Source organism: Apostichopus japonicus, chromosome 4 (assembly GCF_037975245.1).
Source record: "Apostichopus japonicus isolate 1M-3 chromosome 4, ASM3797524v1, whole genome shotgun sequence".
In the NCBI taxonomy this organism is placed as follows: domain Eukaryota; kingdom Metazoa; phylum Echinodermata; class Holothuroidea; order Aspidochirotida; family Stichopodidae; genus Apostichopus; species Apostichopus japonicus.
The window spans coordinates 21,189,914-21,206,951 of NC_092564.1; the positions used below are offsets into that span (position 1 = coordinate 21,189,914).

Consider the following 17,038-nt stretch of genomic DNA (forward strand, 5'->3'; position numbering starts at 1 on the left):
GGAGGTGCTACTACTCCTAAGTGACGATGCTGCTGTAAAAAGGTGGCGCTGCTACTCTAAATAGGCGATGCTACTGCTACTACAGGCGGCGATGCTACTGTAAATTAGTGGCACTACTACCCTAAACGGAAGGTGCTACTACCCTGTAACCAGGGCGTGTTTCCAAGGCGTGTTTCCAAAACAATTTGCACACGGGGTCAGCGAAGGTCACTCTTCAGTTTTCCTACATATACATATTCATGTCTGTACAGAATGAGAGTATCAACGGTTACGACCATATGAAACGTTAGTTTCGATATTAAATTGTGGGAAAATTCAAACAGTTTACGCGAAAAAAAATCCATACTATAATTACAAAGAATGTCGTTCAACGTGGACGAGAAGATACGCGAATACGTCGAGATGGGTTTTACAAATCAACAAATGGCTGAAATGTTGGACATAAGTGTAACAACGACTAAGAGGAGACGTCGCGATTTGCACATACGAAAGAAAGATTTGAATGTCAAACTTAGTGGTCAGTGATTTCTTATTTCCTTAAATGTAACTCAAACAGGCTCAGGACTGTTAATTCTAGATACATGCTAAATAACGGTGTAGTAAGAATCAACCAATTGTACAATCACATCTAGTAATATATATTAATCGCATATCTCTCATAGTTCAACTGTCAGAGTTATGCAAAAATGCATCGTTTTCAATCCAAAGAGGCAAAGGTTTCCCGATTGATCGAACGAAATATGTTCTACATGTATCTTATAATGATGGGCGAGGTTGTGTTCGGTAGTATAGTAGCTAATGCAAAGTAAATGGGGCCTGACGTTTCGATCCTAGCATAATCTTTTCAGAGGCTGGATGACCAGTGCATTATTTTACAATAGTAACTGATTATTCTTTTTTTACGCATTAATAAGAAGGTATGTTCTCTCCTTAATGTGCCCTCTTCAAATTATTATCAGAAAGAGATTAATGACTATTTCGGCGTAGAATACCATTTAAGGGCTGATCCATGGCGTATGAAAGGAGAGGGGGCCATACCTCCATAGTCTGTCCGAAGGGTAACGTTTTAGTCGTCGGGGGGGGGGGGGGCTTTCGGGGAAACCGTGAAAACAAACAACAACTTTTGAATTTTGTTTCTTCAAAATTTAAAGTTTCAACATACACAACCATGTGTATATATAAACCTAATTATTTACCTAATTTGATTTAGGTTAAACATACATTTGAAGCCCGAACTGTGTAAAATTCTTCCGAGAGCACTCCCCAGGAAAATACACATTCATGAAACCCATAGTCACAGCCTGTCTTTAAGGTGTATACCTCAACAAATCATTCGGGGAGAGCGATTGGAATTTAGTCCCCACCTTTGGAATTATGTGCCCGTCACCGGGGCGTGGGTAGGCTATAACGTTTATTGAAGTTTAATGCCAGAGTTACCATGATCACAATTTACCTAACCCATACAATCTTGTAAGGTAGATTGTGTTCGAGGAACGTAATAAACTTGGCGTGGTGAAACCAAGGAGCTGTTACTTGCTCCCTGTCCAAACAGGATGACAGTATATAGATACACTATAAATGACACAATACAAAACTTTTAAGTATGACAGTCTTTCAGATACTTATTTTAGTTAATGGCTCATGCACATATTTAAACCTGAAACAAGAGTCACAGAGTAAAGAACCCCCATTCCCCCAACACAAAATAAATCATACTAATGTTTACATGGTGATACACCTTTTCCTTACGGACATGTTTGCAACCGCGCCACAATGAGTAACAATAATGGGTTGACAGAAAACTTTATTTTTACCAAGGAATTGATACGTAACTCATTGGTTCTACCATGGAAGTCTGATCAATACTTCCACGGTTCAACCGATGACAGGTTTCTTTGAATAATAATAACAACTACATTGAGGTAACCGAGCAATCAATTTGGTATATGTTGTCACAAAGAGATAACACCACCCTTCCTTGTCGCAAACCCGTACGTCCCTAAAAACACATTAACCACTTTGTGGGTCTATTTGTGGCCGATTAACTCTTCGAGGCTATCACATGGAAACTTTTAGCAATTTGTCAAAGCAGAGAGAAAGAGAGAGAGAGACACCATATGCCAACAGTAAATAAACCAGGATAATTACTCAGTATATGCACTTCGAACATTTCCATATTTTTTACACAATCAGTATAAGGATAGCTTGCTTTTTCAAGTTGATTACCCTTCCCTTCACCTCCTTTTTTTTAAATTGGTTTATTGTATTCATTAAAGATCAGTGCATATAAATTATTATCCCCTTTCATGTAAATAAATGTATATCAGCGACAGAAACTTCACTCTGCAGTTTCTTTCTATATTTAAAGGAGTTTAACCGCTGATCGACCTCGCGAGAGTTTCCTGTGGGGAATAATAGCTTTGTTAAGAATAATGTGGTTTGATTACGCAATAACCACATGCGGCGTGGAGATTGACCTTCATGATAACCCCCTCTATGCATATTGTTTTGGAAACACGCCTTGGAAACACGCCTTGGATACAGGGTAGTAGCGTCTCCAATTTGGAGTAGTAGCACCTTCCGTTTAGGGTAGTAGCGCCACTAATTTACAGTAGCATCGCCGCCTGTAGTAGCAGTAGCATCGCCTATTTAGAGTAGCAGCGCCACCTTTTTACAGCAGCATCGTCACTTAGGAGTAGTAGCACCTCCTGTTTAGAGTAGTAGCACCTCCTGTTTAGAGTAGTAGCACCTCCTGTTTAGAGTAGTAGCACCTCCTAATAGGAGTAGTAGCACCCCCTGTTTAGGGTAGTAGCACCTCCTGTTTAGGGTAGTAGCACCTCCTGTTTAGAGTAGTAGCGCCACCTGTGGTCCTTTTGGCGTTCCATACAGAGCCGTATACGGCTCTGTTAGCGGTATTATGAGTCTGCCCTCTATGGTTCTTATATTCTAGCTGCTCTATGACTACTACTACTACTACTAACTGGCACTACTACTAATTTGAAGTGTACTACTACTAAATTCATGTGGGGAACATACCCACGTAGCGCCCTACCATCGAATGCCATTGTTTGGGAGGTCTCTAGTTTGTGTAACTTGAGTATCAGTTTATTGCTGGCTGCTAGAGTTGGTTCTTGCTGCCGGGGCTTTATGTAAACAGTCCGGTGGACAAGGCCGCCTTTGTTCTTAGTATACGGGGAACTATTAGGGGTGCATAGACAGTGGGGCGGGGTTAGCTCATATACGTATAGCACTGTAGAGAGCGTTGACCGGCTGTAATTGGGTTATGGCGCTTGTCAATCTCACTGGCTATTTGTTAATTGGTCAGTTAATCGTGTATAGGATTCAACACAGTTACGGGGTTATTTATAAAGTCGTGCAAGGAGAGTTGTTAGGCATTAAAGGTCAAGTGACACGTAACAGATTTCCTTCAAACTTACACAAATTGAAAAGCTACATATCAAAACCCTATATTCCAAATTTGGAGTTCCACAATTGTTTCTTTGCTGTTTTAATTAAGTTAATAACCAAGCTAATTCCGAAAGATAATGACGTCACGGGGAACCGCCAATGTTACCAAAACTAGGTATGCCTAATATGCTAACCGAGATCAAAGCCGTAAACAATACGTCACGAACAGTAAACAAAATATCAGATGAGAATGGGTGCACAACAGTACAAGAAAGTTTCGTGTTCGTCAAACACTGTATACAGCGATAGCTTAGTACCAGTGCACTCAGCCAGCCTAGCTGCCTATAAGTAAAGATTGGCTTGGCCTTCGAGCGAATCTTATGTGTGCAGTGCGCCCGTCACCAGTTAAAGTTTCGATTCCTATCGCCTATCCGCGCAACTTGGACTTGGAACACCAACAGCTCGCCGTCTACAAGACAATGCCGTTCCTTCTCTATTTGGAGAAAGTATCTTCAAATCTCCAGGAGATATAGAAACAAGTAGACCAGTAGTTGCGAAGCTGGATCGGAAAAGAGTAAGTGTATTTTCTGGCCTAGGCCTACTACAACAATGACTAACTTGGTATTATTAATATCTTGCTGTAGGCTAATTCTTATAATTTCGTTCAGTTAGTTAGGCCTTAAATTAGGTACGGCGACGATAAAGTTAGGCGTAGGCTAGGGCTATATTAACTTTCATTTGTGGTACATCATGAAAAATCCAGAATAACAAGCATAAGATGTTTACATGTCATTTTGCCCAATATTATAATGTGCTCCCACATATCTATATACTCAGAGTCATAGCTCATATGTTTCACAGTAAATGACATCCTTATATTTTGCCATTTTTGTTGGTAGGGCTGCAATTTTTGTTGCATGAGAAAACGCTTGTGACAGGTACTTTCAAACATATCAAACTGCTTTCTTAAATGAACTTTCAAACATATCAAACTGCTTTCTTAAATGAACTTTCATAACTTCCTTGTTATTTTCTTTCCCAATTTTCAATACTTAGATTAATCTAGAAGCTGTTCCCCAACCAACTGCAGTGAAAATAAAGGCAGGATTCTGCAGAATGTACATCTCCATCTAAAGGTAGCATGATCTTATAGACATGTGCTTGATATTACCGAAAAACAGTTGGGAAATGGGGGAGGGGAGGGTGGGGACAGGCATTAAAGATTTAAGTAGTCAGTTTTGAACGGGATACAAGGAATCTCCACCAGTAAAACATTGAGGCATGTATATGGGGGGGGGGGGGCAAGCTACCAGACAAAAAGGAGACAGGGGGGTTGGGGGAGAAAATGTGGTAGGGAAGTGTAAGCTAGGGTAATACAAGGAAGAATGGAAAACTTTCATACATCTATAGAGTATTCTATAGCAGAAGTGAGTACAGGGGCCAAAATTTTAGAAACAGTACTCGTTGAAAGCAAAATAGCAATTAAAACTGCACGTCGGGCAGGCTGACTAGGGGATAATATACATTGTATTTTATCCATCATATCTGCCTGCCTGACGAGAGTGGTTGAGGAGGCTATACCTGATGGCTTCACAGGAAAATATAAAGGCTACAGCTATAGTTACTGAGAGAAGGGAGATTACATTGTAGTTATACTATATGAAACCAAGCTGAAGTCATTTGCAATGCTCATGGTGTGAGTGGCCCATATTTTTGCAGCCACATAAAGCAGGAGGATATGCTCCCTTCAGAAAAGATAAATGAACCATCTAGGCAGCTGACCCCTGTCCAAGAGCAGGCTACTGTATGTGTGTGGTATAATAAGCATTTATTCTAATTTTCAGTGAATGTAACACATGTAGAAGTCCAGTGTTCACTGGTCCCCCTACCACCATTGAAGTTGCTGACTGGACCAACAGAGACAAGAACACCATCAAAGCAACCAGGGCCATCTCACAGTGGCGATGATGGTCCGTCTGCTGCTGTAGCATCCACATCGGGATACACCGAAAAACCGCCAGGTAGTCCGTACTACACTCCATCAGTTAACTCATCTGAACATGACAAAGATGACGCTTCAAGGTAATTTTCAAGATTGATAGTAGATCAGTCTGGAAAATCAATTGGTGCCATAACTTTCTGGAAAGAGGATCATTATTAATTTTGACACCAACACTGTGGGGCAGTCTGGAATGTGTGGTGAGGCCATCAGTCTTTACTTCAATTAGCATATACATACTGTATCTGGTAGAGTTGTCACAGCTGTATGTGAACAAGAAATAAAGGCACAAACAAGTAGTTGGATTTAACAGAGTATATTATATCTTCACTTGGCTGGATATCTGCTACTGAATACAAATGGTGAAAGTTGCATCTTATACACTCTTTTACCATGGATTACAAGGGGATGGGACAGGATGTTACTCTGTCCACATGTTTACTTTACTACATAAACAGTGGTTAAGCTACTGAGACAATGACCACACATCCTGCTGAAGATAACATAATCCATAATATTAGGTGCACAAACAGGTGTAGGGTTTTTGTTGTAATCAGTAAAAAATATATTGGAATTGTTCAGGCCTAAGTTGTCACGTAAAACCTGACCCATGTATCCACACCAATTGAGGTGTACTCAGCTGTCGCCTTAGTTGGGCATCCAAAGACTTGACCGACAACTGTGCCATGCCTATTGACCGAAATGGAGTGATTGGAATGCCTCTATCTAAATGGTATGTTTTTATGAACTATTATTATATTATTCTTCATATCTTTACTATTCTACAGATTATGTATGGGAACTTCTTGACTGCTTGCAACAACTTCTGCAGAAGTGGAACTCTGGGAGAGGAGTGTCCTGTTCCTGTCAGAAAAGAGCCCCCACCACTTGCAAGCTCCTATGTTCATCCGAACAATGAGGCTGCCATAAAACAACACCGAAGCATATTTCAAAAGCTTTGCTGAAATACTGTAGTTGATGGCCTCCCAATTTCTAATTTTGTTTCATTGTAGTGGGGAGCAATCGACTCTGTGAATCGTCTTTTCACATGATGTTTTGGCACAGCTGCAAAGCAGTGTTAATTAACAGGTTGCTACCAGCCTTTAGGGAAGTTGCTAAAGTCTTACATTAAAGTTTTACTTACATCTGGTTTCCATTGTAACTAACTAAATGATAACATTATATTTTAAAAAAAGTTCCAATGACAAGTATTCCTCTCTAGAGAGCTTAGAATTCATAAATATAAATTTCATGCTGACTTAATATTTGTATGCAACTTTGGTGTTTCAAACATGTTGCCAATTTTTTGTTTTTCTCGAAAAGAATTGACAGAAATTTGCTGTTTGTTCCCTGCATGGGATAAAATGTGATTTTTTTTATCCCATTTTTACAGGGGTCGAAATTTAGAATATTTACCACTATTCCAGCGGAATAGTGGATTTGAAAATACACTATTCCGTGTCATTTTCCACTATTCCTTTGAAACTTTAAAAAGAAAAAAAATAACATAACAAAATTATATGTTGAGTCTTCTGTTGGGCTATTGATAATCATTAGTGTTTTGTGTACTGAGGCAAGAAAGCCACTCACAAGGGCAATGTCAATGGCTAGTTTCGCACACTTCAGGGTATACGGGTCACAAGGACACCCACGGCCCAGCGCGGGGAGGTTGCTGTGATAAATCAGCCTCGCGGGAATGTTTTGAACAATATTGCCATTCCACATTTTTATTTGAATTGATATTGTATGTCAGTTAGTAAACGTTTTCTTTCGTATGAATTTGACTTCAGTTCAGCGTTCCCACTTCCCTCTAATGTGCAGGATTCCCTTCAACTGACTCAGTAATCCAGCAAAGAAAACATTTGTCTGCTGGAAATCACTGCATCGTTTTCTTGCATTCGCGTTAAGTTAAACTCAATGCACAACGTATTCACTTTTCTTCAAAAAAAAATCTGAAAATCAGTAGAGAAATTACCAATTGTGTACGAAAAGAAAGTTGGTACACCTTCCAAATTTTACGAAAAGATTGAGCAAAACACTTTCGAAAAATTCACGCAAATCTGGCATATCGTGCTAAATGCAACTAATGTCATGTTAACAAGGCGCTAGTACACCCATCTATGAATAAACCGTAAGACCACATCTGGTGTAAAGCGGGAGAAAAAGTATTTTCTAGAATTTCCAAAAATACGCAAAAATAGTATCCTACCATAGTTAAGTGTATAGCAAATAGCCTAACCACCTCGTCGGTTACGGATCACACGTAACTACAAAACACAACTAATTTTATTTTGCGAAGTTGACGTTTTCTACAAGAACATGGAAACAATATTTAGCATATAGTGAATCATGCCAAGTGGCGTAAAACATGGCATTACCAGGGTTACTTTCATAAAGATGGCCAAAGCTATAGGGGGGCTTGAGGTGTGTTTTACTTACCTAAATGTAACGGGGATATTTTACCTACTTGTCTTGAACGTCTAAGATAATATTCCGCACTATAACTTTACCGATCCTTTACTAACTGACCTAATTAGTTCTAGAATGGAGCCAAAACAGTTAAACTCCGTGTAACGTTTCTTGGAAACATGCCAAAAATTTTAACAAACAGGTGTTACACAGGGGATGAGCTCACAGTTGTTTGACAAGGTACCTGGGGAAATTTGCAGCACTTGTGTAGCCTAACGTAGTATTTAAATAGGGTTAAACACTGCAGTTGTGATGTACGTATATTCATTGTTAGGCTAGAATGGGGCTTTGCCGAACGTTGTTTGTTTCATAATATCGGAAGTTTTGTAAGTTAAACTTTTTAAAGATTGTAAGACATTTTAAATCTCTTTTCATACCATAATATTGCTACTCCAACTTGTCATTTTAAAATTTTCATCAGTTTCGTGACAATTTAATTTCCAAAATTTATTATTATTTTGCATCTTCAACTGCTAACTTTTAATCGCCAGACACGCAAAATTACCAACATTTTCCGGGGGCCTTCGCCCCTGGACTCCCACAAGCATAGGCGTAGGAGCCTTATTTGATTTGGGGGGCTGTAACGACTTGCCCGAAAAATATAACCAAAATCGGGAAATCGGCAGCAGTTTTTAGTGTGTTCGCGGGAAATTGAACAAGGATATCCAACACTGTACTACCTGTTACACACGAGGTGATAATTTTCCCTACATACGCGATGGTATACGGAACGTGTAAAGTGAAATCAATTGGAGGATAATGTAAGGCTTGCTATACTGTGCAAGTGCAGTTGGCTACGGAACATGTATGTACTGTACGTAACTGCAACTCACGTGTAAAGAGAGTTTCTTTTGTATTTCTGGGCAAGTTTTTACGCCCGGGAAACGAATAAAATTAAAATTGCTGGCTGACTAGTGACAGGCAAGTAAATTTAGATGGATTTGTAAAAGTTTGTTGTTAGCTATCACTTTTAGCACTATCCATACGGAATAGTGAACCCAAGCAACTTGGTATTCCGTTCATGATTTCACTATCTTTGGATAGCGGAATAGCGTAAATTTCGACCCCTGAATTTATGATCAAGTAACCTTGATATTCCATGGATTAATGAACAATTTCAGATTGATTCTCATTACACTTTTATTGAAATGAAAGCCTAAGCTCTCCAGATCCCATTGACATAGTGGTTTAGGGTACTTTATTCAAACTTTGCAGAAATGATACTATGACTTGGCATAAAAATTCCACATTCTCACAGTCTTGATAATTTAAATCCTTTATACTGTTCAGATGGTAAAGCTTCTCTAATCCTCCTTACTGCATAGGATGGGAGAACAACACAAATCTCCTTCCCTAAAAACTGCTAGCTCATCCATGCAAGTTGTCTGAATGCTCTGTGTCTGTATTTCCTGTAAAATAATCATATGAAAACCAGCTATAAAAGATGAAGACACATAAAAGCTTGGTAGCCATCTGGGGACGTCAAATTTTAAAATAAATTTCTATATGATTTCCAGAATTTGCTTGGCCCCTAAATCTGCCTCCCCTAAAGTAAGCCTATCTATGCCATTTATACAAACTGATCGTTGTATCTCGGGGACTAAAATTTGTAAATGGATCGTGCACAAGCATGGTGGACATTTTTTGTGTGGCAATTGGTTTCATGGCTCAGTGTTAATTACTTCTATGTCAGTCAGCATGATAAGGGTTAACCTCAAGGGCATTACACCAGTTTTTGGACAAAATGACCTAATCAGAAGCAGGTTTTGAACATGGTGCACAAATTTTCCTGATCAAATCTATATCTTAATGTTATTCCTTTCACAACGAAACAACACTAAACTATGAATACACCCTCTGTATTGTTACATCTTTCAACAGCAGGTCAGAGCAATGAATAAAGGTATACAACAAAAATAATGTATTCTATACTTACTCTTGGATCCTGTTTTCCTGTGCACATCCACCATACTGTTGACAGTACATGTAGTAGGCTGCCTGAAGAAACAATGGGTTCAGGCACATAGCTTCAAAACCTGGGGGTAAGGTGATGCATGCAGCACCTTCTTCATCCATCACAGTCCTTACTTATCTATTTCGCTGCAGCATGTACACTCCCTTGATGTAGGCATCACAGCACACTGGCCACAATGACACCTGTAAACAATACAAACCAGTTCAAATAATAAAGAGCCAATTCAATGACTTCATACAGACCTCAATTATTGGGGCATACTGTACTAACATGTCAAAATAGAAAAGGGGCACCTCTGAAGGGCAATCTACCGTTGAAGCTCCTTAAAAGTAACATCCCTAGCAAGGAGGGGATAGCCTCTTCTTAGAAGTCTTGCCTCTGTTGGGACAATGCTGCAAAGGAAAATAAAACAGGCCGATGTTGCCTCGTTTCCAACTCTTTCCCACTTCTGAATCCATTCACTAGATTGAGAAAATCTGGTTATGAAATTAGCTCAAGCGGAAATGACAAAAAGCTGGTGTGAGGTGCCACCTTCTCCCCCCCCCCCCACCCTTTCCCTGATGTGTGGTAACTCACTAATTTGCCACTACAACTGCTAGGAAATTAATAATAGACCACCTCTGAATTTGTTGTGCACTCTTCCAATTGGCTCCTTCAATCTACTAACCAAATGAAATATGTCTGTGTGACATGTGCTGCCACAACTTTTAAGGAAAATAGTAAATTCCTTAACTTAACTCGACCGCACTTTCATGTTAATTTTGCTGCCCCATCAATAAAATGGCTAGCTAAGAGTATGAGCAAAGTTAGGAAACATTTATCGGTTCTAGGCCTAACTAGTGACACAACTATCCTATAAAAATATAGTACGATAGGGGTAACGTTACCACGATCAATTTCGACATCGCTGTCCGATCCCGCTTCCTCTTCGCTGGTCTCCGGTTCGAATATGTAGGGAAACACTTCCCTAAGATCATCCACCATGTCCTCCATTTCCCTTTCTTTCTTCGCTATTGCTATCTAAATACTGTGTGTCAATGCCACTGGCAGCCATTTCGCGATATGTTTAAGCTATGCTGTGCTGTGTATATATGCGTAATACAGTGCGTGTATAGAAACTATGTGGTAGCAATAAGCACATGCGAAGATATCATGCACTTTCGACTTGGTAAACAAATGACGTCATTTGTTTTCGGCTTTCCCTGAACGAGTCAATCTAGCCGATTTTTGCGGAGTTTATGTTGCTTGATAGGAAGAAAATGCAAGGAATTTATGAAAAAAGAAGTCAATGGATGTTTTGTTCCATGTCTTATGTATCAATTTGTGATTTTTCATCTTAATCCAAATCTTAACTTTCTTGTAACAGACTGCTGAAAAAGGTAATATTTTCGAGAAGTTTGAGATTTCTACATACCCAATGCACTGCGCAGAACATATACAGTTTGCAATCTTCTGCGCTCCCCCGTGACGTCACTGAATCTATTACGTAATAGTACTTTTTACCGATTTCTACCCCTTTGGAGACGGAAAAAAATCGCGGTGTTGGGTTTTTGTTAATGTAAGAATTGTTAAGTTTAATATTATGTAAAGTCAAGTCTACGTGTCGCTTGACCTTTAAAAGGTCCGACATAATCAATACGAAGTCTTGACCACGGCCGTGTTGGCTGTACATAACTTGGTTGCAAAGGAGATATGGGTGGAGCTGGCCTACTTTCTTGGCAAATGGGTCACTGCTTGACCAAGTCGTCAATTTCATCATCCAACTTTGGCCACCAAATAAATGCGCGCGCTTAGCTTTTCATAGCCCCCCCCCCCCCCAACCGCCCTAAATGGAGTTCGGGTAACTCCCTGAGCAGTCGTTTACAACCTTCACTTGGAACAATGACCCGATTTCCCCAGAGTAAGCATCCATCCTGTGTAGTAATTCATTTTTGGTTTCGATGATAATCGTAACCTATGCATTCATGCAGGCAGAGACTGTGTGTGTATGTGTCTTTGTGTGTCTGTGTGTGACGTCTCGCTTGTAAACACAATATCTCAAGAAGGAAAGCGTGGACCAATCCACATATTTGGTGTATAGGAGTACCACATTGAGTAGAAGAACCCTATTGTTTTGTGGGGAGGTCAAAGGTCATGTTGGGTCATCAGGGGCCAAATAGTGATAACCTTGTAAACACGATAGCTCAAGGAGGTAAGCTTGGACCAATCTCATATTTCGTGAGTAGGAGAAATACAGTTAGGAGCAAAAATCTATTTTGTGTAGGTCAAAGGTCATTTGGAGTCATCAGGGGTAAAATTGTGTAAACCTTGTAAACACGATATCTCAAGAAGGAAAGGGTGGATCAATCTTGTATTTCGTTTGTAGTTGGTACACGTTCAGTACAATATTTTATTGAGGTCAAAGGTCAGTTGGAGTCACCAGACGCGAAATTGTGGAAACCTTGTTTTATAAGCTACCGTATCTACCACTGACCAGCCTATCAGATACCATGTGCGTAACGCCTCATACGAATGGGGGGCTATTAGCAATTGGAAATGAGCTTATGAGCATTCGTAGAATCTAAAACTGAAAAAAGGAAAATTCGAGCATATTTGCATTGGCTTCAACGTGCCGCTCGGAAGCCTTACTTTGCGTGAAAAAAAGGGTGTACTATTTGTAGTACAGCGGTTTCATTCAAGGGACGTTTTTCGTCGTATTTATTTCAGGTTGAATATAGTTTCGTTGTGACCAGGTAGCGTGTATGAAACTTAACAGTTCGTCTTCTTAGATCTTTTACTATGACCGATCTCATTAGTGCGATATAATTGTGTAAAACGGTGTAAGTTTGGCAGTGAGTTCACGAGCTTTTGTCTTGATCGGCTGTTGATCTCAATTTGTGTAGTCTCTTCCACTAGTTTCGTCAAGTTTATGATTATGGGACAACTTGAACAAACCTGGCTAGGCCTGTGAGCAATTTTATATTGCTTAGGCCAGCAACGGTTGGGAAGAATAAGGTTCGTTAACACAACGTGAAGAATACCTGTCAGAATACCAATACACTTAAGATGGCAAAACATCTCCTTAATAATTTCTTAAGGCATTTCCTACTGGCTATATGTGTCATAAGTCGCAAAGTATAGAACAATTTAAGGAGTTTTGAGACAAGTTTGCTGTTGTTGCTGCTAGGATTTTTGAAAGATAGATGCTCTTACAACCTCAGATTTTCATTGCGTAAAATATCGCTTTGATTTAGGCAGTGTAATGGAGTAATAGCGATATTTTTTCGCGCATCACTCTGCAGCTAAAGGCAAGATAAATAACGGGGCAAATGTAGAAGTCGCGCTAATCTAGTAGTGGTTCAAAGTAGCAGTAATTGGTACTGTATAGTCTTAGGACTCGCGCACACCTAGCTACTGTATATAAAATATACCTAGTACTATAGGAGCCATAATGTAACAGAAGCCAAGCTTTCTTTTTAGGGTGTTTTACAGACGTTTTACTTTAATTGTTTAAGACATTACAGTAGGCCTTGCTGCTTATTTATAATTTTGCGTCATGTTTTACTTTGTTCAACACTTACTTTTGGTGGGGAAAAAAAGTCATGCTGCAAAGAATCATGACTTTCTAATGCGCAATAACGTAGCACCATGCATCTGCCTAAGTGCCTAACCTTTGTTCATAGAAAGTATTGATGTTGCAGATCTGTACTTTGGAGACTTGAAGAACAATCAGAGGCCTAGTGGCGAGTCGGGAATTTGGCGAGTAGATTTTTAGTCACGGTCACCAAATAGCTAGTTCTTTTAAAAAATATCGTCGAGGCCTGAAAACCATGACAACTTGTTCTAATGGTAGAAATCATGGATACTATTCATACATGGCAAATGGATTTGCCATATTGATTACAATAATCCTATTGCTTGTGAGGTCAAATCTCCTATAGGTCACCAGAGGTAAAACTCTGGAAAACCTTTTACATGATATCAAACGATGAAAATCGTGGATACCTCTAATACTTGGTGTGGATTCATAACCGTTGACTACAAGACCCCTATTATTTTTTATGAAGGTGTGTATAGCCACGTACAGTAGACTGACCTGTGTTTATCATGCAATATCATGTTATTGTAACAGCCATGGGCGGCGATCATGGGGGGACGAGGGGACATGTCCCCCCAATATTTTAGGTGGGGGATATAGTATCTAATATCCCCCCAATATTTGGTGGCATAGTTTTGTTTTAGCATTTTTTTGTATTTTTTTATGTTATCGCTAGTAATTTCAAAATAGAAAATGCTTAGATGCAACTTACAAGGCCTGGAAAGTGCCATTTCCAGCGATCTGGGAGGCATTTTCGGCCAAAATTTTCTTTTGCGCTTCGCGCCAACCTATGGTGGCGCTACGCTTAGATAGTTTGCCTACAAGCTTTGCCCCTCCCTTGGCAAATTCCTCGCAAGGCGCCTTTCTAACCGTGTCACAATTTGTTACTATATATGACCGAAAGTAGTTTTTACTTTTTTTCGAAATGAATAGCTAGACGGACCGCATATATATATATATATATATATATATATATATATATATATATATATATATATATATATATATATATATATATATATATTGTAACGCTTTCCGCTTCGGTGGTATGGTGAAGTACCCAGTTGGCAATTGAGGAAGGGGGTTGTAGAAGAGACTCGAGGACACCGTTGAAAAGAAGTACACTAACAGTGCATTAAGAGTTCAAAAAGTATAATTAGATAAACAATGTACCTGCCGTACATCTTTCGTAAAGTATAATAAACAAATAACATATACAGATAGTAATACAATAAAACCTAAACACAATAACAAGGGTGGCGTACATTAACTAGCCCTGTCAATGCAAACTAGGCGCTGCGTCGAAGACAACGCAGGCACAACGCAGGCTAAATATCGGTACAGCCTCAAGGGCGACGCAGCGTACGCGTAAGGACAACGCAGCGCAGCTAACGATGAGGTTCGTCAGCCCGCGAACCATACGCTGCGACGACCTTGCGCAGGCACAAGCAGTTACGGAGCGCAGCTGCAGAATGCATGCAGGCACAAGCAGTTACGCATATGGCAAGCCATGTGGGACAAACACCGTATAATATATCCGCGTATTAATTCGAATATATACGCGTATTAATTCGAATATACATGTGTTGTACATGTGTAAAGTTTCGCTTTTTGAGGCGATCTCGCGAGCCCGCCAAAACATTTATCGTTGGTAAATGTACACAGCAAGAGCGGAAATGTTTTTTCGTGTATATTCTAATTAATCCGTGCATATATTGGATTTAATCACCATATGTATTTTATTTAATACGTGTATATATTCGAATTAATGCGCTTATATATTCGAATTAATACGTGTATATATTCGAATTAATACGCGGATATATTTAAGCCATGTGATTGGCTAATAATATATACGCGTATATATTCCAATTAATACGCGTATAAATTCCAATTAATACGCGGATATATTATGCAGTGTTTGTCCCACGTGGCTTGCCATATACGCAGCGCAGCTGCAGAGTGCATAACTCGATTCTCTGCACAAGCCAAAAATAATCTAAGTCCCTGAAACAACCTACAAATTCGGCATAGATTCTGCCTAGCAACTAACACTAAATATACCCCAACTTAAAGGTCAAGCGACAACGTAGACTTGACTTTACATAATATTAAACTTAACAATTCTTACATTAACAAAAACCCAACACCGCGATTTTTTTCCGTCTCCAAAGGGGTAGAAATCGGTAAAAAGTACTATTACGTAATAGATTCAGCTTTTTGTCATTTCCGCTTGAGCTAATTTCATAACCAGATTTTCTCTATCTAGGGAATGGATTCAGAAGTGGGAAAGAGTTGGAAACGAGGCAACATCGGCCTGTTTTATTTTCCTTTGCAGCATTGTCCCAACAGAGGCAAGACTTCTAAGAAGAGGCTACCCCCTCCTTACTAGTGATGTTACTTGTAAGGAGCTTCAACGGTAGATTGCCCTTCAGAGGTGCCCCTTTTCTATTTTGACATGTTAGTACAGTATGCCCCAATAATTGAGGTTGGTATGAAGTCATTGAATTGACTCTTTATTATTTGAACTGGTTTGTATTGTTTACAGGTGTCATTGTGGCCAATGTGCTGTGATGCCTACATCAAGGGAGTGTAGATGCTTCAGCGAAAAAGATAAGTAAGGACTGTGATGGATGAAGAAGGTGCTGCATGCATCACCTTACACCCAGGTTTTGAAGCTATGTGCCTGAACCCATTGTTTCTTCAGACAGCCTACTACATGTACCGTCAACAGTATGGTGGACGTGCACAGGAAAACAGGATCCAAGAGTAAGTATAGAATACATTATTTTTGTTGTATACCTTTATTCATTGCTCTGACCTGCTGTTGAAAGATGTAACAAAACAGAGCAGTGGCGTAGGAAGGTACTTTTGAGTGGGGGGGGGGGGGCTGAAGACTGATGGCCGGTCTGGGGAGGGGTCTAAGCATAGGCGTATGGACCATTTCAGTTTGGGGGGCAGAAATTTTTGTGCACGAAAGTTCCCGTTACACTATCTAAGCGGAGCGCCACCATCGGTTGGCGCGTAGCGTACAAGTAAATTTTTGGCAAGAAATGCCTCTCAGATTGCAGGAAATGGCACTTCTGAGGCCTTGCAAGTTGCATCTAAACATTCTTTATTTTATAATCTCACGTTTTAGAAATTTACACTTCCCCAAAAATTTGGTAAATTAGAAGAAGAAAAATGGTAACATCACTTTGAAGGGGAAAAATAGGACAGTTTATTTTTTAAGCTCCTATTTAGTTACCGTATTTATTATTTTAACACAGTACTCAGCTACCTCCAGAAAAACATACATTGTTCAACGATCGACACGTAGGCGGGATAATGTCGCTGTGTCAGGTGAGACTGCAATTTGTCTCACAAAAAAGTACAAAATATAACAAAGAATATGATAAACCTGTACTTCTAGGCTTGTAGGCCCCCACCCCTTACCATCCATGAAAAAGAAAATGTTTCTTATATACACTCATGTCGGAAATGTCCAGGTGTACAGTTGACTAGTTATAAAAAATAATCGTGGTAGCCAAGATGAGCTGCGCTTACGGTGGTGTTACACGGAAATATTCGGGCATCATGATGCTAAATAAAGTAAACATGGAATTGTCGG

General features: G+C 39.7%; 2 long non-coding RNA genes across 3 annotated transcripts; one reads left to right on the plus strand and one right to left on the minus strand.

The window, feature by feature from the left end:
* The first annotated feature begins 3,059 nt into the window (after positions 1–3,059).
* LOC139966805 (uncharacterized) lies at positions 3,060–6,334 on the plus strand. 2 transcript variants are annotated; one of them, XR_011792765.1, is made up of 4 exons: positions 3,060–3,982; positions 4,465–4,544; positions 5,253–5,490; positions 6,196–6,334. It is a non-coding gene; the product is annotated as an uncharacterized lncRNA (long non-coding RNA). The 2 variants fall into 2 exon arrangements; XR_011792764.1 differs by lacking the exon at positions 3,060–3,982 and having other exon boundaries at positions 4,076–4,544.
* Positions 4,941–11,490, minus strand: LOC139966804 (uncharacterized). The gene is made up of 4 exons (XR_011792763.1): positions 10,739–11,490; positions 9,813–10,033; positions 5,545–9,285; positions 4,941–5,149 (listed from the first exon to the last, which is right to left on the minus strand). It is a non-coding gene; the product is annotated as an uncharacterized lncRNA (long non-coding RNA).
* Between the last annotated feature and the right edge of the window lie 5,548 nt (positions 11,491–17,038).